The sequence below is a fragment of the Brienomyrus brachyistius genome, chromosome 16, assembly GCF_023856365.1.
Source record: "Brienomyrus brachyistius isolate T26 chromosome 16, BBRACH_0.4, whole genome shotgun sequence".
Lineage (NCBI taxonomy): Eukaryota > Metazoa > Chordata > Actinopteri > Osteoglossiformes > Mormyridae > Brienomyrus > Brienomyrus brachyistius.
The window spans coordinates 21,293,109-21,314,324 of NC_064548.1; the positions used below are offsets into that span (position 1 = coordinate 21,293,109).

At 40.6% G+C, this 21,216-nt stretch overlaps 43 non-coding genes across 43 annotated transcripts; all 43 read right to left on the reverse strand.

The window, feature by feature from the left end:
• Positions 1 to 153: 153 nt before the first annotated feature.
• trnar-ccu (transfer RNA arginine (anticodon CCU)) lies at positions 154 to 226 on the reverse strand. Its single transcript has one exon. It is a non-coding gene; the product is annotated as a tRNA-Arg (tRNA).
• Positions 227 to 843: 617 nt separating this feature from the next.
• On the reverse strand, positions 844 to 916 carry trnar-ccu (transfer RNA arginine (anticodon CCU)). Its single transcript has one exon. It is a non-coding gene; the product is annotated as a tRNA-Arg (tRNA).
• A 616-nt stretch (positions 917 to 1,532) lies between these two features.
• trnag-ccc (transfer RNA glycine (anticodon CCC)) lies at positions 1,533 to 1,605 on the reverse strand. Its single transcript has one exon. It is a non-coding gene; the product is annotated as a tRNA-Gly (tRNA).
• A 272-nt stretch (positions 1,606 to 1,877) lies between these two features.
• Positions 1,878 to 1,950, reverse strand: trnar-ccu (transfer RNA arginine (anticodon CCU)). The gene has a single exon. It is a non-coding gene; the product is annotated as a tRNA-Arg (tRNA).
• Positions 1,951 to 2,223: 273 nt separating this feature from the next.
• trnar-ccu (transfer RNA arginine (anticodon CCU)) lies at positions 2,224 to 2,296 on the reverse strand. The gene has a single exon. It is a non-coding gene; the product is annotated as a tRNA-Arg (tRNA).
• A 617-nt stretch (positions 2,297 to 2,913) lies between these two features.
• trnar-ccu (transfer RNA arginine (anticodon CCU)) lies at positions 2,914 to 2,986 on the reverse strand. The gene has a single exon. It is a non-coding gene; the product is annotated as a tRNA-Arg (tRNA).
• A 273-nt stretch (positions 2,987 to 3,259) lies between these two features.
• trnar-ccu (transfer RNA arginine (anticodon CCU)) lies at positions 3,260 to 3,332 on the reverse strand. Its single transcript has one exon. It is a non-coding gene; the product is annotated as a tRNA-Arg (tRNA).
• Positions 3,333 to 3,605: 273 nt separating this feature from the next.
• Positions 3,606 to 3,678, reverse strand: trnar-ccu (transfer RNA arginine (anticodon CCU)). Its single transcript has one exon. It is a non-coding gene; the product is annotated as a tRNA-Arg (tRNA).
• A 309-nt stretch (positions 3,679 to 3,987) lies between these two features.
• Positions 3,988 to 4,060, reverse strand: trnar-ccu (transfer RNA arginine (anticodon CCU)). The gene has a single exon. It is a non-coding gene; the product is annotated as a tRNA-Arg (tRNA).
• Positions 4,061 to 4,677: 617 nt separating this feature from the next.
• On the reverse strand, positions 4,678 to 4,750 carry trnar-ccu (transfer RNA arginine (anticodon CCU)). The gene has a single exon. It is a non-coding gene; the product is annotated as a tRNA-Arg (tRNA).
• A 617-nt stretch (positions 4,751 to 5,367) lies between these two features.
• Positions 5,368 to 5,440, reverse strand: trnag-ccc (transfer RNA glycine (anticodon CCC)). Its single transcript has one exon. It is a non-coding gene; the product is annotated as a tRNA-Gly (tRNA).
• A 273-nt stretch (positions 5,441 to 5,713) lies between these two features.
• trnar-ccu (transfer RNA arginine (anticodon CCU)) lies at positions 5,714 to 5,786 on the reverse strand. Its single transcript has one exon. It is a non-coding gene; the product is annotated as a tRNA-Arg (tRNA).
• Positions 5,787 to 6,059: 273 nt separating this feature from the next.
• On the reverse strand, positions 6,060 to 6,132 carry trnar-ccu (transfer RNA arginine (anticodon CCU)). The gene has a single exon. It is a non-coding gene; the product is annotated as a tRNA-Arg (tRNA).
• A 310-nt stretch (positions 6,133 to 6,442) lies between these two features.
• Positions 6,443 to 6,515, reverse strand: trnar-ccu (transfer RNA arginine (anticodon CCU)). The gene has a single exon. It is a non-coding gene; the product is annotated as a tRNA-Arg (tRNA).
• A 617-nt stretch (positions 6,516 to 7,132) lies between these two features.
• trnar-ccu (transfer RNA arginine (anticodon CCU)) lies at positions 7,133 to 7,205 on the reverse strand. The gene has a single exon. It is a non-coding gene; the product is annotated as a tRNA-Arg (tRNA).
• Positions 7,206 to 7,821: 616 nt separating this feature from the next.
• On the reverse strand, positions 7,822 to 7,894 carry trnag-ccc (transfer RNA glycine (anticodon CCC)). The gene has a single exon. It is a non-coding gene; the product is annotated as a tRNA-Gly (tRNA).
• A 273-nt stretch (positions 7,895 to 8,167) lies between these two features.
• On the reverse strand, positions 8,168 to 8,240 carry trnar-ccu (transfer RNA arginine (anticodon CCU)). Its single transcript has one exon. It is a non-coding gene; the product is annotated as a tRNA-Arg (tRNA).
• Positions 8,241 to 8,513: 273 nt separating this feature from the next.
• Positions 8,514 to 8,586, reverse strand: trnar-ccu (transfer RNA arginine (anticodon CCU)). The gene has a single exon. It is a non-coding gene; the product is annotated as a tRNA-Arg (tRNA).
• Positions 8,587 to 9,203: 617 nt separating this feature from the next.
• trnar-ccu (transfer RNA arginine (anticodon CCU)) lies at positions 9,204 to 9,276 on the reverse strand. Its single transcript has one exon. It is a non-coding gene; the product is annotated as a tRNA-Arg (tRNA).
• A 273-nt stretch (positions 9,277 to 9,549) lies between these two features.
• trnar-ccu (transfer RNA arginine (anticodon CCU)) lies at positions 9,550 to 9,622 on the reverse strand. The gene has a single exon. It is a non-coding gene; the product is annotated as a tRNA-Arg (tRNA).
• A 273-nt stretch (positions 9,623 to 9,895) lies between these two features.
• Positions 9,896 to 9,968, reverse strand: trnar-ccu (transfer RNA arginine (anticodon CCU)). The gene has a single exon. It is a non-coding gene; the product is annotated as a tRNA-Arg (tRNA).
• A 273-nt stretch (positions 9,969 to 10,241) lies between these two features.
• On the reverse strand, positions 10,242 to 10,314 carry trnar-ccu (transfer RNA arginine (anticodon CCU)). Its single transcript has one exon. It is a non-coding gene; the product is annotated as a tRNA-Arg (tRNA).
• Positions 10,315 to 10,587: 273 nt separating this feature from the next.
• Positions 10,588 to 10,660, reverse strand: trnar-ccu (transfer RNA arginine (anticodon CCU)). The gene has a single exon. It is a non-coding gene; the product is annotated as a tRNA-Arg (tRNA).
• A 309-nt stretch (positions 10,661 to 10,969) lies between these two features.
• trnar-ccu (transfer RNA arginine (anticodon CCU)) lies at positions 10,970 to 11,042 on the reverse strand. Its single transcript has one exon. It is a non-coding gene; the product is annotated as a tRNA-Arg (tRNA).
• Positions 11,043 to 11,659: 617 nt separating this feature from the next.
• On the reverse strand, positions 11,660 to 11,732 carry trnar-ccu (transfer RNA arginine (anticodon CCU)). Its single transcript has one exon. It is a non-coding gene; the product is annotated as a tRNA-Arg (tRNA).
• Positions 11,733 to 12,349: 617 nt separating this feature from the next.
• On the reverse strand, positions 12,350 to 12,422 carry trnag-ccc (transfer RNA glycine (anticodon CCC)). The gene has a single exon. It is a non-coding gene; the product is annotated as a tRNA-Gly (tRNA).
• Positions 12,423 to 12,695: 273 nt separating this feature from the next.
• On the reverse strand, positions 12,696 to 12,768 carry trnar-ccu (transfer RNA arginine (anticodon CCU)). The gene has a single exon. It is a non-coding gene; the product is annotated as a tRNA-Arg (tRNA).
• Positions 12,769 to 13,041: 273 nt separating this feature from the next.
• On the reverse strand, positions 13,042 to 13,114 carry trnar-ccu (transfer RNA arginine (anticodon CCU)). The gene has a single exon. It is a non-coding gene; the product is annotated as a tRNA-Arg (tRNA).
• A 963-nt stretch (positions 13,115 to 14,077) lies between these two features.
• Positions 14,078 to 14,150, reverse strand: trnar-ccu (transfer RNA arginine (anticodon CCU)). Its single transcript has one exon. It is a non-coding gene; the product is annotated as a tRNA-Arg (tRNA).
• A 273-nt stretch (positions 14,151 to 14,423) lies between these two features.
• Positions 14,424 to 14,496, reverse strand: trnar-ccu (transfer RNA arginine (anticodon CCU)). The gene has a single exon. It is a non-coding gene; the product is annotated as a tRNA-Arg (tRNA).
• A 617-nt stretch (positions 14,497 to 15,113) lies between these two features.
• On the reverse strand, positions 15,114 to 15,186 carry trnar-ccu (transfer RNA arginine (anticodon CCU)). Its single transcript has one exon. It is a non-coding gene; the product is annotated as a tRNA-Arg (tRNA).
• A 617-nt stretch (positions 15,187 to 15,803) lies between these two features.
• On the reverse strand, positions 15,804 to 15,876 carry trnag-ccc (transfer RNA glycine (anticodon CCC)). The gene has a single exon. It is a non-coding gene; the product is annotated as a tRNA-Gly (tRNA).
• Positions 15,877 to 16,149: 273 nt separating this feature from the next.
• Positions 16,150 to 16,222, reverse strand: trnar-ccu (transfer RNA arginine (anticodon CCU)). The gene has a single exon. It is a non-coding gene; the product is annotated as a tRNA-Arg (tRNA).
• Positions 16,223 to 16,495: 273 nt separating this feature from the next.
• On the reverse strand, positions 16,496 to 16,568 carry trnar-ccu (transfer RNA arginine (anticodon CCU)). The gene has a single exon. It is a non-coding gene; the product is annotated as a tRNA-Arg (tRNA).
• A 963-nt stretch (positions 16,569 to 17,531) lies between these two features.
• On the reverse strand, positions 17,532 to 17,604 carry trnar-ccu (transfer RNA arginine (anticodon CCU)). Its single transcript has one exon. It is a non-coding gene; the product is annotated as a tRNA-Arg (tRNA).
• A 273-nt stretch (positions 17,605 to 17,877) lies between these two features.
• Positions 17,878 to 17,950, reverse strand: trnar-ccu (transfer RNA arginine (anticodon CCU)). The gene has a single exon. It is a non-coding gene; the product is annotated as a tRNA-Arg (tRNA).
• Positions 17,951 to 18,567: 617 nt separating this feature from the next.
• Positions 18,568 to 18,640, reverse strand: trnar-ccu (transfer RNA arginine (anticodon CCU)). Its single transcript has one exon. It is a non-coding gene; the product is annotated as a tRNA-Arg (tRNA).
• A 273-nt stretch (positions 18,641 to 18,913) lies between these two features.
• On the reverse strand, positions 18,914 to 18,986 carry trnar-ccu (transfer RNA arginine (anticodon CCU)). The gene has a single exon. It is a non-coding gene; the product is annotated as a tRNA-Arg (tRNA).
• Positions 18,987 to 19,259: 273 nt separating this feature from the next.
• Positions 19,260 to 19,332, reverse strand: trnag-ccc (transfer RNA glycine (anticodon CCC)). Its single transcript has one exon. It is a non-coding gene; the product is annotated as a tRNA-Gly (tRNA).
• Positions 19,333 to 19,605: 273 nt separating this feature from the next.
• Positions 19,606 to 19,678, reverse strand: trnar-ccu (transfer RNA arginine (anticodon CCU)). The gene has a single exon. It is a non-coding gene; the product is annotated as a tRNA-Arg (tRNA).
• A 273-nt stretch (positions 19,679 to 19,951) lies between these two features.
• On the reverse strand, positions 19,952 to 20,024 carry trnar-ccu (transfer RNA arginine (anticodon CCU)). Its single transcript has one exon. It is a non-coding gene; the product is annotated as a tRNA-Arg (tRNA).
• Positions 20,025 to 20,641: 617 nt separating this feature from the next.
• trnar-ccu (transfer RNA arginine (anticodon CCU)) lies at positions 20,642 to 20,714 on the reverse strand. The gene has a single exon. It is a non-coding gene; the product is annotated as a tRNA-Arg (tRNA).
• Positions 20,715 to 20,987: 273 nt separating this feature from the next.
• On the reverse strand, positions 20,988 to 21,060 carry trnar-ccu (transfer RNA arginine (anticodon CCU)). The gene has a single exon. It is a non-coding gene; the product is annotated as a tRNA-Arg (tRNA).
• Positions 21,061 to 21,216: the final 156 nt, after the last annotated feature.

The window sequence follows — 21,216 nt, forward strand, 5'->3', positions numbered from 1 at the left end:
GAGACTCAGTTGATTTGATCTACTACCTTATTTTTTTTTAAGGTAATCAATATTTCTGCACTATATAATGACAAAATTCTATGAGCAGAAGGCGGGCAGAGACACATGGGGTTCTGTACACTAAGTTCTGTACACTACTTCCATGAGAAGAAACACCCCAGATAGGACTTGAACCCACAACCCTTGGCTTAGGAGGCCAATGCCTTATCCATTAGGCCACTGGGGCAGAAACTCAAGGGGTCTCCGGAATGTCCCTGTACTACATAGAGTGTAGTGGTTCCATATCAAGGAAGATTCAATGTTTCTCTATTACTTAACGCTTCCTAACTAGAGTATACTCAGTTTATCTGTACAAAACAATACTTATTGCTTTCAGACTGCAGGAGACTCAGTTGATTTGATCTACTACTTTATTTTTTATATGGCAATCAATATTTTTGGACTAATCTGGAGAATTTCTTTGACGACAAGGCAAGCAGGACATGTATTACACAAAACACTCCAGATGGGACTTGAACCCACAACCCTTGGCTTAGGAGGCCAATGCCTTATCCATTAGGCCACTGAGGAAGAGACACAATGGATCTCCGGAATGTCTCTGTACTAGATAGAGTTTAGTGGTTCCATATCAAGGAAGACTCAATGTTTCTCTACTACATAATGCTTCCTAACTACAGTATACTCAGTTTTTCTGTACAAAACAATACTTATTGCTTTCAGACTGCAGGAGACTCAGTTGATTTGATCTACTACCTTATTTTTAATAAGGTAATCAGTATTTCTGCACTATATAATGACAAAATTCTATGAGCAGAAGGCGGGCACTACTTCCATGAGACGAAACACCCCAGATGGGACTTGAACCCACAACCCTTGGCTTAGGAGGCCAATGCCTTATCCATTAGGCCACTGGGGCAGAGACATAAGGAGCTTCCGGAATGTCCCTGTACTACATAGAGTGTAGTGGTTCCATATCAAGGAAGACTCAATGTTTCTCTATTACTTAACGCTTCCTAACTAGAGTATACTCTGTTTATCTGTACAAAACAATACTTATTGCTTTCAGACTGCAGGAGACTCATTGATTTGATCTACTACTTTATTTTTTATATGGCAATCAATATTTTTGGACTAATCTGGAGAATTTCTTTGACGACAAGGCAAGTAGTACATGTATTACACAAAACACTCCAGATGGGACTTGAACCCACAACCCTTGGCTTAGGAGGCCAATGCCTTATCCATTAGGCCACTGAGGAAGAGACACAACGGATCTCCGGAATGTCTCTGTACTAGATAGAGTTTAGTGGTTCCATATCAAGGAAGACTCAATGTTTCTCTACTACATAATGCTTCCTAAATACAGTATACTCAGTTTATCTGTACAAAACAATACTTCGTTCTTTCAGACTGCAGGACACTGAGTTGATTTGAACTACTACCTTATTTTTTTTAAGGTAATCAATATTTCTGCACTATATAATGACAAAATTCTATGAGCAGAAGGCGGGCAGTACTTCCATGAGACGAAACACCCCAGATGGGACTAGAACCCACAATCCTTGGCTTGGGAGGCCAATGCCTTATCCATTAGGCCACTGGGGCAGAAACACATGGGGTCTCCGGAATGTCCCTGTACTACATAGAGTGTAGTGCTTCCATATCAAGGAAGACTCAATGTTTCTCTATTACTTAAAGCTTCCTAACTAGAGTATACTCAGTTTATCTGTACAAAACAATACTTATTGCTTTCAGACTGCAGGAGACTCAGTTGATTTGATCTACTACCTTATTTTTTCAAGGTAATCAATATTTCTGCACTATATAATGACAAAATTCTATGAGCAGAAGGCGGGCAGTACTTCCATGAGACGAAACACCCCAGATGGGACTTGAACCCACAATCCTTGGCTTAGGAGGCCAATGCCTTATCCATTAGGCCACTGGGGCAGAGACACAAGGAGTTTCCGGAATGTCCCTGTACTACATAGAGTGTAGTGGTTCCATATCAAGGAAGACTCAATGTTTCTCTATTACTTAACGCTTCCTAACTAGAGTATACTCAGTTTATCTGTACAAAACAATACTTATTGCTTTCAGACTGCAGGAGACTCAGTTGATTTGATCTACTACCTTATTTTTTATAAGGTAATCAGTATTTCTGCACTATATAATGACAAAATTCAATGAGCAGAAGGCGGGCACTACTTCCATGAGACGAAACACCCCAGATGGGACTTGAACCCACAACCCTTGGCTTAGGAGGCCAATGCCTTATCCATTAGGCCACTGGGGCAGAGACACAAGGAGCTTCCGGAATGTCCCTGTACTACATAGAGTGTAGTGGTTCCATATCAAGGAAGACTCAATGTTTCTCTATTACTTAACGCTTCCTAACTAGAGTATACTCTGTTTATCTGTACAAAACAATACTTATTGCTTTCAGACTGCAGGAGACTCAGTTGATTTGATCTACTACTTTATTTTTTATATGGCAATCAATATTTTTGGACTAATCTGGAGAATTTCTTTGACGACAAGGCAAGCAGGACATGTATTACACAAAACACTCCAGATGGGACTTGAATCCACAACCCTTGGCTTAGGAGGCCAATGCCTTATCCATTAGGCCACTGAGGAAGAGACACAACGGATCTCCGGAATGTCTCTGTACTAGATAGAGTTTAGTGGTTCCATATCAAGGAAGACTCAATGTTTCTCTACTACATAATGCTTCCTAAATACAGTATACTCAGTTTATCTGTACAAAACAATACTTCGTTCTTTCAGACTGCAGGACACTGAGTTGATTTGAACTACTACCTTATTTTTTTTAAGGTAATCAATATTTCTGCACTATATAATGACAAAATTCTATGAGCAGAAGGCGGGCAGTACTTCCATGAGACTAAACACCCCAGATGGGACTAGAACCCACAATCCTTGGCTTAGGAGGCCAATGCCTTATCCATTAGGCCACTGGGGCAGAGACACATGGGGTCTCCGGAATGTCCCTGTACTACATAGAGTGTAGTGGTTCCATATCAAGGAAGACTCAATGTTTCTCTATTACTTAACGCTTCCTAACTAGAGTATACTCAGTTTATCTGTACAAAACAATACTTATTGCTTTCAGACTGCAGGAGACTCAGTTGATTTGATCTACTACCTTATTTTTTATAAGGTAATCAGTATTTCTACACTATATAATGACAAAATTCTATGAGCAGAAGGCGGGCACTACTTCCATGAGACTAAACACCCCAGATGGGACTTGAACCCACAACCCTTGGCTTAGGAGGCCAATGCCTTATCCATTAGGCCACTGGGGCAGAGACACAAGGAGCTTCCGGAATGTCCCTGTACTACATAGAGTGTAGTGGTTCCATATCAAGGAAGACTCAATGTTTCTCTATTACTTAACGCTTCCTAACTAGAGTATACTCTGTTTATCTGTACAAAACAATACTTATTGCTTTCAGACTGCAGGAGACTCAGTTGATTTGAACTACTACCTTATTTTTTATAAGGTAATCAGTATTTCTGCACTATATAATGACAAAATTCTATGAGCTGAAGGCGGGCAGTACGTCCATGATACGAAACACCCAAGATGGGACTTGAACCCACAATCCTTGGCTTAGGAGGCCAATGCCTTATCCATTAGGCCACTGGGGCAGAGACACAAGGAGTTTCCGGAATGTCCCTGTACTACATAGAGTGTAGTGCTTCCATATCAAGGAAGACTCAATGTTTCTCTATTACTTAAAGCTTCCTAACTAGAGTATACTCAGTTTATCTGTACAAAACAATACTTATTGCTTTCAAACTGCAGGAGACTCAGTTGATTTGATCTACTACCTTATTTTTTTTAAGGTAATCAATATTTCTGCACTATATAATGACAAAATTCTATGAGCAGAAGGCGGGCAGAGACACATGGGGTTCTGTACACTAAGTTCTGTACACTACTTCCATGAGAAGAAACACCCCAGATAGGACTTGAACCCACAACCCTTGGCTTAGGAGGCCAATGCCTTATCCATTAGGCCACTGGGGCAGAAACTCAAGGGGTCTCCGGAATGTCCCTGTACTACATAGAGTGTAGTGGTTCCATATCAAGGAAGATTCAATGTTTCTCTATTACTTAACGCTTCCTAACTAGAGTATACTCAGTTTATCTGTACAAAACAATACTTATTGCTTTCAGACTGCAGGAGACTCAGTTGATTTGATCTACTACTTTATTTTTTATATGGCAATCAATATTTTTGGACTAATCTGGAGAATTTCTTTGACGACAAGGCAAGCAGGACATGTATTACACAAAACACTCCAGATGGGACTTGAACCCACATCCCTTGGCTTAGGAGGCCAATGCCTTATCCATTAGGCCACTGAGGAAGAGACACAATGGATCTCCGGAATGTCTCTGTACTAGATAGAGTTTAGTGGTTCCATATCAAGGAAGACTCAATGTTTCTCTACTACATAATGCTTCCTAACTACAGTATACTCAGTTTTTCTGTACAAAACAATACTTATTGCTTTCAGACTGCAGGAGACTCAGTTGATTTGATCTACTACCTTATTTTTAATAAGGTAATCAGTATTTCTGCACTATATAATGACAAAATTCTATGAGCAGAAGGCGGGCACTACTTCCATGAGACGAAACACCCCAGATGGGACTTGAACCCACAACCCTTGGCTTAGGAGGCCAATGCCTTATCCATTAGGCCACTGGGGCAGAGACATAAGGAGCTTCCGGAATGTCCCTGTACTACATAGAGTGTAGTGGTTCCATATCAAGGAAGACTCAATGTTTCTCTATTACTTAACGCTTCCTAACTAGAGTATACTCTGTTTATCTGTACAAAACAATACTTATTGCTTTCAGACTGCAGGAGACTCAGTTGATTTGATCTACTACTTTATTTTTTATATGGCAATCAATATTTTTGGACTAATCTGGAGAATTTCTTTGACGACAAGGCAAGCAGGACATGTATTACACAAAACACTCCAGATGGGACTTGAACCCACAACCCTTGGCTTAGGAGGCCAATGCCTTATCCATTAGGCCACTGAGGAAGAGACACAACGGATCTCCGGAATGTCTCTGTACTAGATAGAGTTTAGTGGTTCCATATCAAGGAAGACTCAATGTTTCTCTACTACATAATGCTTCCTAAATACAGTATACTCAGTTTATCTGTACAAAACAATACTTCGTTCTTTCAGACTGCAGGACACTGAGTTGATTTGAACTACTACCTTATTTTTTTTAAGGTAATCAATATTTCTGCACTATATAATGACAAAATTCTATGAGCAGAAGGCGGGCAGTACTTCCATGAGACGAAACACCCCAGATGGGACTAGAACCCACAATCCTTGGCTTGGGAGGCCAATGCCTTATCCATTAGGCCACTGGGGCAGAAACACATGGGGTCTCCGGAATGTCCCTGTACTACATAGAGTGTAGTGCTTCCATATCAAGGAAGACTCAATGTTTCTCTATTACTTAAAGCTTCCTAACTAGAGTATACTCAGTTTATCTGTACAAAACAATACTTATTGCTTTCAGACTGCAGGAGACTCAGTTGATTTGATCTACTACCTTATTTTTTATAAGGTAATCAGTATTTCTACACTATATAATGACAAAATTCTATGAGCAGAAGGCGGGCACTACTTCCATGAGACTAAACACCCCAGATGGGACTTGAACCCACAACCCTTGGCTTAGGAGGCCAATGCCTTATCCATTAGGCCACTGGGGCAGAGACACAAGGAGCTTCCGGAATGTCCCTGTACTACATAGAGTGTAGTGGTTCCATATCAAGGAAGACTCAATGTTTCTCTATTACTTAACGCTTCCTAACTAGAGTATACTCAGTTTATCTGTACAAAACAATACTTATTGCTTTCAGACTGCAGGAGACTCAGTTGATTTGATCTACTACCTTATTTTTTATAAGGTAATCAGTATTTCTGCACTATATAATGACAAAAGTCTATGAGCAGAAGGCGGGCACTACTTCCATGAGACGAAACACCCCAGATGGGACTTGAACCCACAACCCTTGGCTTAGGAGGCCAATGCCTTATCCATTAGGCCACTGGGGCAGAGACACATGGGGTCTCCGGAATGTCCCTGTACTACATAGAGTGTAGTGCTTCCATATCAAGGAAGACTCAATGTTTCTCTATTACTTAAAGCTTCCTAACTAGAGTATACTCAGTTTATCTGTACAAAACAATACTTATTGCTTTCAGACTGCAGGAGACTCAGTTGATTTGATCTACTACCTTATTTTTTTTTAAGGTAATCAATATTTCTGCACTATATAATGACAAAATTCTATGAGCAGAAGGCGGGCAGAGACACATGGGGTTCTGTACACTAAGTTCTGTACACTACTTCCATGAGAAGAAACACCCCAGATAGGACTTGAACCCACAACCCTTGGCTTAGGAGGCCAATGCCTTATCCATTAGGCCACTGGGGCAGAAACTCAAGGGGTCTCCGGAATGTCCCTGTACTACATAGAGTGTAGTGGTTCCATATCAAGGAAGATTCAATGTTTCTCTATTACTTAACGCTTCCTAACTAGAGTATACTCAGTTTATCTGTACAAAACAATACTTATTGCTTTCAGACTGCAGGAGACTCAGTTGATTTGATCTACTACTTTATTTTTTATATGGCAATCAATATTTTTGGACTAATCTGGAGAATTTCTTTGACGACAAGGCAAGCAGGACATGTATTACACAAAACACTCCAGATGGGACTTGAACCCACAACCCTTGGCTTAGGAGGCCAATGCCTTATCCATTAGGCCACTGAGGAAGAGACACAATGGATCTCCGGAATGTCTCTGTACTAGATAGAGTTTAGTGGTTCCATATCAAGGAAGACTCAATGTTTCTCTACTACATAATGCTTCCTAACTACAGTATACTCAGTTTTTCTGTACAAAACAATACTTATTGCTTTCAGACTGCAGGAGACTCAGTTGATTTGATCTACTACCTTATTTTTAATAAGGTAATCAGTATTTCTGCACTATATAATGACAAAATTCTATGAGCAGAAGGCGGGCACTACTTCCATGAGACGAAACACCCCAGATGGGACTTGAACCCACAACCCTTGGCTTAGGAGGCCAATGCCTTATCCATTAGGCCACTGGGGCAGAGACATAAGGAGCTTCCGGAATGTCCCTGTACTACATAGAGTGTAGTGGTTCCATATCAAGGAAGACTCAATGTTTCTCTATTACTTAACGCTTCCTAACTAGAGTATACTCTGTTTATCTGTACAAAACAATACTTATTGCTTTCAGACTGCAGGAGACTCATTGATTTGATCTACTACTTTATTTTTTATATGGCAATCAATATTTTTGGACTAATCTGGAGAATTTCTTTGACGACAAGGCAAGTAGTACATGTATTACACAAAACACTCCAGATGGGACTTGAACCCACAACCCTTGGCTTAGGAGGCCAATGCCTTATCCATTAGGCCACTGAGGAAGAGACACAACGGATCTCCGGAATGTCTCTGTACTAGATAGAGTTTAGTGGTTCCATATCAAGGAAGACTCAATGTTTCTCTACTACATAATGCTTCCTAAATACAGTATACTCAGTTTATCTGTACAAAACAATACTTCGTTCTTTCAGACTGCAGGACACTGAGTTGATTTGAACTACTACCTTGTTTTTTTTAAGGTAATCAATATTTCTGCACTATATAATGACAAAATTCTATGAGCAGAAGGCGGGCAGTACTTCCATGAGACGAAACACCCCAGATGGGACTAGAACCCACAATCCTTGGCTTGGGAGGCCAATGCCTTATCCATTAGGCCACTGGGGCAGAAACACATGGGGTCTCCGGAATGTCCCTGTACTACATAGAGTGTAGTGCTTCCATATCAAGGAAGACTCAATGTTTCTCTATTACTTAAAGCTTCCTAACTAGAGTATACTCAGTTTATCTGTACAAAACAATACTTATTGCTTTCAGACTGCAGGAGACTCAGTTGATTTGATCTACTACCTTATTTTTTTTAAGGTAATCAATATTTCTGCACTATATAATGACAAAATTCTATGAGCAGAAGGCGGGCAGTACTTCCATGAGACGAAACACCCCAGATGGGACTTGAACCCACAATCCTTGGCTTAGGAGGCCAATGCCTTATCCATTAGGCCACTGGGGCAGAGACACAAGGAGTTTCCGGAATGTCCCTGTACTACATAGAGTGTAGTGGTTCCATATCAAGGAAGACTCAATGTTTCTCTATTACTTAACGCTTCCTAACTAGAGTATACTCAGTTTATCTGTACAAAACAATACTTATTGCTTTCAGACTGCAGGAGACTCAGTTGATTTGATCTACTACCTTATTTTTTATAAGGTAATCAGTATTTCTGCACTATATAATGACAAAATTCAATGAGCAGAAGGCGGGCACTACTTCCATGAGACGAAACACCCCAGATGGGACTTGAACCCACAACCCTTGGCTTAGGAGGCCAATGCCTTATCCATTAGGCCACTGGGGCAGAGACACAAGGAGCTTCCGGAATGTCCCTGTACTACATAGAGTGTAGTGGTTCCATATCAAGGAAGACTCAATGTTTCTCTATTACTTAACGCTTCCTAACTAGAGTATACTCTGTTTATCTGTACAAAACAATACTTATTGCTTTCAGACTGCAGGAGACTCAGTTGATTTGATCTACTACTTTATTTTTTATATGGCAATCAATATTTTTGGACTAATCTGGAGAATTTCTTTGACGACAAGGCAAGCAGGACATGTATTACACAAAACACTCCAGATGGGACTTGAATCCACAACCCTTGGCTTAGGAGGCCAATGCCTTATCCATTAGGCCACTGAGGAAGAGACACAACGGATCTCCGGAATGTCTCTGTACTAGATAGAGTTTAGTGGTTCCATATCAAGGAAGACTCAATGTTTCTCTACTACATAATGCTTCCTAAATACAGTATACTCAGTTTATCTGTACAAAACAATACTTCGTTCTTTCAGACTGCAGGACACTGAGTTGATTTGAACTACTACCTTATTTTTTTTAAGGTAATCAATATTTCTGCACTATATAATGACAAAATTCTATGAGCAGAAGGCGGGCAGTACTTCCATGAGACTAAACACCCCAGATGGGACTAGAACCCACAATCCTTGGCTTAGGAGGCCAATGCCTTATCCATTAGGCCACTGGGGCAGAGACACATGGGGTCTCCGGAATGTCCCTGTACTACATAGAGTGTAGTGGTTCCATATCAAGGAAGACTCAATGTTTCTCTATTACTTAACGCTTCCTAACTAGAGTATACTCAGTTTATCTGTACAAAACAATACTTATTGCTTTCAGACTGCAGGAGACTCAGTTGATTTGATCTACTACCTTATTTTTTATAAGGTAATCAGTATTTCTACACTATATAATGACAAAATTCTATGAGCAGAAGGCGGGCACTACTTCCATGAGACTAAACACCCCAGATGGGACTTGAACCCACAACCCTTGGCTTAGGAGGCCAATGCCTTATCCATTAGGCCACTGGGGCAGAGACACAAGGAGCTTCCGGAATGTCCCTGTACTACATAGAGTGTAGTGGTTCCATATCAAGGAAGACTCAATGTTTCTCTATTACTTAACGCTTCCTAACTAGAGTATACTCTGTTTATCTGTACAAAACAATACTTATTGCTTTCAGACTGCAGGAGACTCAGTTGATTTGAACTACTACCTTATTTTTTATAAGGTAATCAGTATTTCTGCACTATATAATGACAAAATTCTATGAGCTGAAGGCGGGCAGTACTTCCATGATACGAAACACCCAAGATGGGACTTGAACCCACAATCCTTGGCTTAGGAGGCCAATGCCTTATCCATTAGGCCACTGGGGCAGAGACACAAGGAGTTTCCGGAATGTCCCTGTACTACATAGAGTGTAGTGGTTCCATATCAAGGAAGACTCAATGTTTCTCTATTACTTAACGCTTCCTAACTAGAGTATACTCAGTTTATCTGTACAAAACAATACTTATTGCTTTCAGACTGCAGGAGACTCAGTTGATTTGATCTACTACCTTATTTTTTATAAGGTAATCAGTATTTCTGCACTATATAATGACAAAATTCTATGAGCAGAAGGCGGGCACTACTTCCATGAGACGAAACACCCCAGATGGGACTTGAACCCACAACCCTTGGCTTAGGAGGCCAATGCCTTATCCATTAGGCCACTGGGGCAGAGACACATGGGGTCTCCGGAATGTCCCTGTACTACATAGAGTGTAGTGCTTCCATATCAAGGAAGACTCAATGTTTCTTTATTACTTAACGCTTCCTAACTAGAGTATACTCAGTTTATCTGTACAAAACAATACTTATTGCTTTCAGACTGCAGGAGACTCAGTTGATTTGATCTACTACCTTATTTTTTATAAGGTAATCAGTATTTCTGCACTATATAATGACAAAATTCTATGAGCAGAAGGCGGGCACTACTTCCATGAGACGAAACACCCCAGATGGGACTTGAACCCACAACCCTTGGCTTAGGAGGCCAATGCCTTATCCATTAGGCCACTGGGGCAGAGACACATGGGGTCTCCGGAATGTCCCTGTACTACATAGAGTGTAGTGCTTCCATATCAAGGAAGACTCAATGTTTCTCTATTACTTAAAGCTTCCTAACTAGAGTATACTCAGTTTATCTGTACAAAACAATACTTATTGCTTTCAAACTGCAGGAGACTCAGTTGATTTGATCTACTACCTTATTTTTTTTAAGGTAATCAATATTTCTGCACTATATAATGACAAAATTCTATGAGCAGAAGGCGGGCAGAGACACATGGGGTTCTATACACTAAGTTCTGTACACTACTTCCATGAGAAGAAACACCCCAGATAGAACTTGAACCCACAACCCTTGGCTTAGGAGGCCAATGCCTTATCCATTAGGCCACTGGGGCAGAAACTGAAGGGGTCTCCGGAATGTCCCTGTACTACATAGAGTGTAGTGGTTCCATATCAAGGAAGATTCAATGTTTCTCTATTACTTAACGCTTCCTAACTAGAGTATACTCAGTTTATCTGTACAAAACAATACTTATTGCTTTCAGACTGCAGGAGACTCAGTTGATTTGATCTACTACTTTATTTTTTATATGGCAATCAATATTTTTGGACTAATCTGGAGAATTTCTTTGACGACAAGGCAAGCAGGACATGTATTACACAAAACACTCCAGATGGGACTTGAACCCACAACCCTTGGCTTAGGAGGCCAATGCCTTATCCATTAGGCCACTGAGGAAGAGACACAATGGATCTCCGGAATGTCTCTGTACTAGATAGAGTTTAGTGGTTCCATATCAAGGAAGACTCAATGTTTCTCTACTACATAATGCTTCCTAACTACAGTATACTCAGTTTTTCTGTACAAAACAATACTTATTGCTTTCAGACTGCAGGAGACTCAGTTGATTTGATCTACTACCTTATTTTTAATAAGGTAATCAGTATTTCTGCACTATATAATGACAAAATTCTATGAGCAGAAGGCGGGCACTACTTCCATGAGACGAAACACCCCAGATGGGACTTGAACCCACAACCCTTGGCTTAGGAGGCCAATGCCTTATCCATTAGGCCACTGGGGCAGAGACATAAGGAGCTTCCGGAATGTCCCTGTACTACATAGAGTGTAGTGGTTCCATATCAAGGAAGACTCAATTTTTCTCTATTACTTAACGCTTCCTAACTAGAGTATACTCTGTTTATCTGTACAAAACAATACTTATTGCTTTCAGACTGCAGGAGACTCAGTTGATTTGATCTACTACTTTATTTTTTATATGGCAATCAATATTTTTGGACTAATCTGGAGAATTTCTTTGACGACAAGGCAAGCAGGACATGTATTACACAAAACACTCCAGATGGGACTTGAACCCACAACCCTTGGCTTAGGAGGCCAATGCCTTATCCATTAGGCCACTGAGGAAGAGACACAACGGATCTCCGGAATGTCTCTGTACTAGATAGAGTTTAGTGGTTCCATATCAAGGAAGACTCAATGTTTCTCTACTACATAATGCTTCCTAAATACAGTATACTCAGTTTATCTGTACAAAACAATACTTCGTTCTTTCAGACTGCAGGACACTGAGTTGATTTGAACTACTACCTTATTTTTTTTAAGGTAATCAATATTTCTGCACTATATAATGACAAAATTCTATGAGCAGAAGGCGGGCAGTACTTCCATGAGACGAAACACCCCAGATGGGACTAGAACCCACAATCCTTGGCTTGGGAGGCCAATGCCTTATCCATTAGGCCACTGGGGCAGAAACACATGGGGTCTCCGGAATGTCCCTGTACTACATAGAGTGTAGTGCTTCCATATCAAGGAAGACTCAATGTTTCTCTATTACTTAACGCTTCCTAACTAGAGTATACTCAGTTTATCTGTACAAAACAATACTTATTGCTTTCAGACTGCAGGAGACTCAGTTGATTTGATCTACTACCTTATTTTTTTTAAGGTAATCAATATTTCTGCACTATATAATGACAAAATTCTATGAGCAGAAGGCGGGCAGTACTTCCATGAGACGAAACACCCCAGATGGGACTTGAACCCACAATCCTTGGCTTAGGAGGCCAATGCCTTATCCATTAGACCACTGGGGCAGAGACACAAGGAGTTTCCGGAATGTCCCTGTACTACATAGAGTGTAGTGGTTCCATATCAAGGAAGACTCAATGTTTCTCTATTACTTAACGCTTCCTAACTAGAGTATACTCAGTTTATCTGTACAAAACAATACTTATTGCTTTCAGACTGCAGGAGACTCAGTTGATTTGATCTACTACCTCATTTTTTATAAGGTAATCAGTATTTCTGCACTATATAATGACAAAATTCAATGAGCAGAAGGCGGGCACTACTTCCATGAGACGAAACACCCCAGATGGGACTTGAACCCACAACCCTTGGCTTAGGAGGCCAATGCCTTATCCATTAGGCCACTGGGGCAGAGACACAAGGAGCTTCCGGAATGTCCCTGTACTACATAGAGTGTAGTGGTTCCATATCAAGGAAGACTCAATGTTTCTCTATTACTTAACGCTTCCTAACTAGAGTATACTCTGTTTATCTGTACAAAACAATACTTATTGCTTTCAGACTGCAGGAGACTCAGTTGATTTGATCTACTACTTTATTTTTTATATGGCAATCAATATTTTTGGACTAATCTGGAGAATTTCTTTGACGACAAGGCAAGCAGGACATGTATTACACAAAACACTCCAGATGGGACTTGAACCCACAACCCTTGGCTTAGGAGGCCAATGCCTTATCCATTAGGCCACTGAGGAAGAGACACAACGGATCTCCGGAATGTCTCTGTACTAGATAGAGTTTAGTGGTTCCATATCAAGGAAGACTCAATGTTTCTCTACTACATAATGCTTCCTAAATACAGTATACTCAGTTTATCTGTACAAAACAATACTTCGTTCTTTCAGACTGCAGGACACTGAGTTGATTTGAACTACTACCTTATTTTTTTTAAGGTAATCAATATTTCTGCACTATATAATGACAAAATTCTATGAGCAGAAGGCGGGCAGTACTTCCATGAGACTAAACACCCAAGATGGGACTAGAACCCACAATCCTTGGCTTAGGAGGCCAATGCCTTATCCATTAGGCCACTGGGGCAGAGACACATGGGGTCTCCGGAATGTCCCTGTACTACATAGAGTGTAGTGGTTCCATATCAAGGAAGACTCAATGTTTCTCTATTACTTAACGCTTCCTAACTAGAGTATACTCAGTTTATCTGTACAAAACAATACTTAGTTCTTTCAGACTGCAGGAGACTCAGTTGATTTGAACTACTACCTTATTTTTTTTAAGGTAATCAATATTTCTGCACTATATAATGACAAAATTCTATGAGCAGAAGGCGGGCAGCACTTCCATGAGACGAAACACCCCAGATGGGACTTGAACCCACAATCCTTGGCTTAGGAGGCCAATGCCTTATCCATTAGGCCACTGGGGCAGAGACACAAGGAGTTTCCGGAATGTCCCTGTACTACATAGAGTGTAGTGGTTCCATATCAAGGAAGACTCAATGTTTCTCTATTACTTAACGCTTCCTAACTAGAGTATACTCAGTTTATCTGTACAAAACAATACTTATTGCTTTCAGACTGCAGGAGACTCAGTTGATTTGATCTACTACCTTATTTTTTATAAGGTAATCAGTATTTCTACACTATATAATGACAAAATTCTATGAGCAGAAGGCGGGCACTACTTCCATGAGACGAAACACCCCAGATGGGACTTGAACCCACAACCCTTGGCTTAGGAGGCCAATGCCTTATCCATTAGGCCACTCGGGCAGAGACACAAGGAGCTTCCGGAATGTCCCTGTACTACATAGAGTGTAGTGGTTCCATATCAAGGAAGACTCAATGTTTCTCTATTACTTAACGCTTCCTAACTAGAGTATACTCTGTTTATCTGTACAAAACAATACTTATTGCTTTCAGACTGCAGGAGACTCAGTTGATTTGATCTACTACTTTATTTTTTATATGGCAATCAATATTTTTGGACTAATCTGGAGAATTTCTTTGACGACAAGGCAAGCAGGACATGTATTACACAAAACACTCCAGATGGGACTTGAACCCACAACCCTTGGCTTAGGAGGCCAATGCCTTATCCATTAGGCCACTGAGGAAGAGACACAACGGATCTCCGGAATGTCTCTGTACTAGATAGAGTTTAGTGGTTCCATATCAAGGAAGACTCAATGTTTCTCTACTACATAATGCTTCCTAAATACAGTATACTCAGTTTATCTGTACAAAACAATACTTCGTTCTTTCAGACTGCAGGACACTGAGTTGATTTGAACTACTGCCTTATTTTTTTTAAGGTAATCAATATTTCTGCACTATATAATGACAAAAATCTATGAGCAGAAGGCGGGCAGTACTTCCATGATACGAAACACCCCAGATGGGACTAGAACCCACAATCCTTGGCTTAGGAGGCCAATGCCTTATCCATTAGGCCACTGAGGCAGAGACACATGGGGTCTCCGGAATGTCCCTGTACTACATAGAGTGTAGTGGTTCCATATCAAGGAAGACTCAATGTTTCTCTATTACTTAACGCTTCCTAACTAGAGTATACTCTGTTTATCTGTACAAAACAATACTTATTGCTTTCAGACTGCAGGAGACTCAGTTGATTTGATCTACTACTTTATTTTTTATATGGCAATCAATATTTTTGGACTAATCTGGAGAATTTCTTTGACGACAAGGCAAGCAGGACATGTATTACACAAAACACTCCAGATGGGACTTGAACCCACAACCCTTGGCTTAGGAGGCCAATGCCTTATCCATTAGGCCACTGAGGAAGAGACACAACGGATCTCCGGAATGTCTCTGTACTAGATAGAGTTTAGTGGTTCCATATCAAGGAAGACTCAATGTTTCTCTACTACATAATGCTTCCTAAATACAGTATACTCAGTTTATCTGTACAAAACAATACTTCGTTCTTTCAGACTGCAGGACACTGAGTTGATTTGAACTACTACCTTATTTTTTTTAAGGTAATCAATATTTCTGCACTATATAATGACAAAATTCTATGAGCAGAAGGCGGGCAGTACTTCCATGAGACGAAACACCCCAGATGGGACTAGAACCCACAATCCTTGGCTTGGGAGGCCAATGCCTTATCCATTAGGCCACTGGGGCAGAAACACATGGGGTCTCCGGAATGTCCCTGTACTACATAGAGTGTAGTGCTTCCATATCAAGGAAGACTCAATGTTTCTCTATTACTTAACGCTTCCTAACTAGAGTATACTCAGTTTATCTGTACAAAACAATACTTATTGCTTTCAGACTGCAGGAGACTCAGTTGATTTGATCTACTACCTTATTTTTTTTAAGGTAATCAATATTTCTGCACTATATAATGACAAAATTCTATGAGCAGAAGGCGGGCAGTACTTCCATGAGACGAAACACCCCAGATGGGACTTGAACCCACAATCCTTGGCTTAGGAGGCCAATGCCTTATCCATTAGACCACTGGGGCAGAGACACAAGGAGTTTCCGGAATGTCCCTGTACTACATAGAGTGTAGTGGTTCCATATCAAGGAAGACTCAATGTTTCTCTATTACTTAACGCTTCCTAACTAGAGTATACTCAGTTTATCTGTACAAAACAATACTTATTGCTTTCAGACTGCAGGAGACTCAGTTGATTTGATCTACTACCTCATTTTTTATAAGGTAATCAGTATTTCTGCACTATATAATGACAAAATTCAATGAGCAGAAGGCGGGCACTACTTCCATGAGACGAAACACCCCAGATGGGACTTGAACCCACAACCCTTGGCTTAGGAGGCCAATGCCTTATCCATTAGGCCACTGGGGCAGAGACACAAGGAGCTTCCGGAATGTCCCTGTACTACATAGAGTGTAGTGGTTCCATATCAAGGAAGACTCAATGTTTCTCTATTACTTAACGCTTCCTAACTAGAGTATACTCTGTTTATCTGTACAAAACAATACTTATTGCTTTCAGACTGCAGGAGACTCAGTTGATTTGATCTACTACTTTATTTTTTATATGGCAATCAATATTTTTGGACTAATCTGGAGAATTTCTTTGACGACAAGGCAAGCAGGACATGTATTACACAAAACACTCCAGATGGGACTTGAACCCACAACCCTTGGCTTAGGAGGCCAATGCCTTATCCATTAGGCCACTGAGGAAGAGACACAACGGATCTCCGGAATGTCTCTGTACTAGATAGAGTTTAGTGGTTCCATATCAAGGAAGACTCAATGTTTCTCTACTACATAATGCTTCCTAAATACAGTATACTCAGTTTATCTGTACAAAACAATACTTCGTTCTTTCAGACTGCAGGACACTGAGTTGATTTGAACTACTACCTTATTTTTTTTAAGGTAATCAATATTTCTGCACTATATAATGACAAAATTCTATGAGCAGAAGGCGGGCAGTACTTCCATGAGACTAAACACCCAAGATGGGACTAGAACCCACAATCCTTGGCTTAGGAGGCCAATGCCTTATCCATTAGGCCACTGGGGCAGAGACACATGGGGTCTCCGGAATGTCCCTGTACTACATAGAGTGTAGTGGTTCCATATCAAGGAAGACTCAATGTTTCTCTATTACTTAACGCTTCCTAACTAGAGTATACTCAGTTTATCTGTACAAAACAATACTTAGTTCTTTCAGACTGCAGGAGACTCAGTTGATTTGAACTACTACCTTATTTTTTTTAAGGTAATCAATATTTCTGCACTATATAATGACAAAATTCTATGAGCAGAAGGCGGGCAGCACTTCCATGAGACGAAACACCCCAGATGGGACTTGAACCCACAATCCTTGGCTTAGGAGGCCAATGCCTTATCCATTAGGCCACTGGGGCAGAGACACAAGGAGTTTCCGGAATGTCCCTGTACTACATAGAGTGTAGTGGTTCCATATCAAGGAAGACTCAATGTTTCTCTATTACTTAACGCTTCCTAACTAGAGTATACTCAGTTTATCTGTACAAAACAATACTTATTGCTTTCAGACTGCAGGAGACTCAGTTGATTTGATCTACTACCTTATTTTTTATAAGGTAATCAGTATTTCTACACTATATAATGACAAAATTCTATGAGCAGAAGGCGGGCACTACTTCCATGAGACGAAACACCCCAGATGGGACTTGAACCCACAACCCTTGGCTTAGGAGGCCAATGCCTTATCCATTAGGCCACTCGGGCAGAGACACAAGGAGCTTCCGGAATGTCCCTGTACTACATAGAGTGTAGTGGTTCCATATCAAGGAAGACTCAATGTTTCTCTATTACTTAACGCTTCCTAACTAGAGTATACTCTGTTTATCTGTACAAAACAATACTTATTGCTTTCAGACTGCAGGAGACTCAGCTGATTTGATCTACTACTTTATTTTTTATATGGCAATCAATATTTTTGGACTAATCTGGAGAATTTCTTTGACGACAAGGCAAGCAGGACATGTATTACACAAAACACTCCAGATGGGACTTGAACCCACAACCCTTGGCTTAGGAGGCCAATGCCTTATCCATTAGGCCACTGAGGAAGAGACACAACGGATCTCCGGAATGTCTCTGTACTAGATAGAGTTTAGTGGTTCCATATCAAGGAAGACTCAATGTTTCTCTACTACATAATGCTTCCTAAATACAGTATACTCAGTTTATCTGTACAAAACAATACTTCGTTCTTTCAGACTGCAGGACACTGAGTTGATTTGAACTACTGCCTTATTTTTTTTAAGGTAATCAATATTTCTGCACTATATAATGACAAAATTCTATGAGCAGAAGGCGGGCACTACTTCCATGAGACTAAACACCCCAGATGGGACTTGAACCCACAACCCTTGGCTTAGGAGGCCAATGCCTTATCCATTAGGCCACTGGGGCAGAGACACAAGGAGCTTCCGGAATGTCCCTGTACTACATAGAGTGTAGTGGTTCCATATCAAGGAAGACTCAATGTTTCTCTATTACTTAACGCTTCCTAACTAGAGTATACTCTGTTTATCTGTACAAAACAATACTTATTGCTTTCAGACTGCAGGAGACTCAGTTGATTTGAACTACTACCTTATTTTTTATAAGGTAATCAGTATTTCTGCACTATATAATGACAAAATTCTATGAGCTGAAGGCGGGCAGTACTTCCATGATACGAAACACCCAAGATGGGACTTGAACCCACAATCCTTGGCTTAGGAGGCCAATGCCTTATCCATTAGGCCACTGGGGCAGAGACACAAGGAGTTTCCGGAATGTCCCTGTACTACATAGAGTGTAGTGGTTCCATATCAAGGAAGACTCAATGTTTCTCTATTACTTAACGCTTCCTAACAAGAGTATACTCAGTTTATCTGTACAAAACAATACTTATTGCTTTCAGACTGCAGGAGACTCAGTTGATTTGATCTACTACCTTATTTTTTATAAGGTAATCAGTATTTCTGCACTATATAATGACAAAATTCTATGAGCAGAAGGCGGGCACTACTTCCATGAGACGAAACACCCCAGATGGGACTAGAACCCACAATCCTTGGCTTGGGAGGCCAATGCCTTATCCATTAGGCCACTGGGGCAGAAACACATGGGGTCTCCGGAATGTCCCTGTACTACATAGAGTGTAGTGCTTCCATATCAAGGAAGACTCAATGTTTCTCTATTACTTAAAGCTTCCTAACTAGAGTATACTCAGTTTATCTGTACAAAACAATACTTATTGCTTTCAGACTGCAGGAGACTCAGTTGATTTGATCTACTACCTTATTTTTTTTAAGGTAATCAATATTTCTGCACTATATAATGACAAAATTCTATGAGCAGAAGGCGGGCAGTACTTCCATGAGACGAAACACCCCAGATGGGACTTGAACCCACAATCCTTGGCTTAGGAGGCCAATGCCTTATCCATTAGGCCACTGGGGCAGAGACACAAGGAGTTTCCGGAATGTCCCTGTACTACATAGAGTGTAGTGGTTCCATATCAAGGAAGACTCAATGTTTCTCTATTACTTAACGCTTCCTAACTAGAGTATACTCAGTTTATCTGTACAAAACAATACTTATTGCTTTCAGACTGCAGGAGACTCAGTTGATTTGATCTACTACCTTATTTTTTATAAGGTAATCAGTATTTCTGCACTATATAATGACAAAATTCAATGAGCAGAAGGCGGGCACTACTTCCATGAGACGAAACACCCCAGATGGGACTTGAACCCACAACCCTTGGCTTAGGAGGCCAATGCCTTATCCATTAGGCCACTGGGGCAGAGACACAAGGAGCTTCCGGAATGTCCCTGTACTACATAGAGTGTAGTGGTTCCATATCAAGGAAGACTCAATGTTTCTCTATTACTTAACGCTTCCTAACTAGAGTATACTCTGTTTATCTGTACAAAACAATACTTATTGCTTTCAGACTGGAGGAGACTCAGTTGATTTGATCTACTACTTTATTTTTTATATGGCAATCAATATTTTTGGACTAATCTGGAGAATTTCTTTGACGACAAGGCAAGCAGGACATGTATTACACAAAACACTCCAGATGGGACTTGAATCCACAACCCTTGGCTTAGGAGGCCAATGCCTTATCCATTAGGCCACTGAGGAAGAGACACAACGGATCTCCGGAATGTCTCTGTACTAGATAGAGTTTAGTGGTTCCATATCAAGGAAGACTCAATGTTTCTCTACTACATAATGCTTCCTAAATACAGTATACTCAGTTTATCTGTACAAAACAATACTTCGTTCTTTCAGACTGCAGGACACTGAGTTGATTTGAACTACTACCTTATTTTTTTTAAGGTAATCAATATTTCTGCACTATATAATGACAAAATTCTATGAGCAGAAGGCGGGCAGTACTTCCATGAGACTAAACACCCCAGATGGGACTAGAACCCACAATCCTTGGCTTAGGAGGCCAATGCCTTATCCATTAGGCCACTGGGGCAGAGACACATGGGGTCTCCGGAATGTCCCTGTACTACATAGAGTGTAGTGGTTCCATATCAAGGAAGACTCAATGTTTCTCTATTACTTAACGCTTCCTAACTAGAGTATACTCAGTTTATCTGTACAAAACAATACTTATTGCTTTCAGACTGCAGGAGACTCAGTTGATTTGATCTACTACCTTATTTTTTATAAGGTAATCAGTATTTCTACACTATATAATGACAAAATTCTATGAGCAGAAGGCGGGCACTACTTCCATGAGACTAAACACCCCAGATGGGACTTGAACCCACAACCCTTGGCTTAGGAGGCCAATGCCTTATCCATTAGGCCACTGGGGCAGAGACACAAGGAGCTTCCGGAATGTCCCTGTACTACATAGAGTGTAGTGGTTCCATATCAAGGAAGACTCAATGTTTCTCTATTACTTAACGCTTCCTAACTAGAGTATACTCTGTTTATCTGTACAAAACAATACTTATTGCTTTCAGACTGCA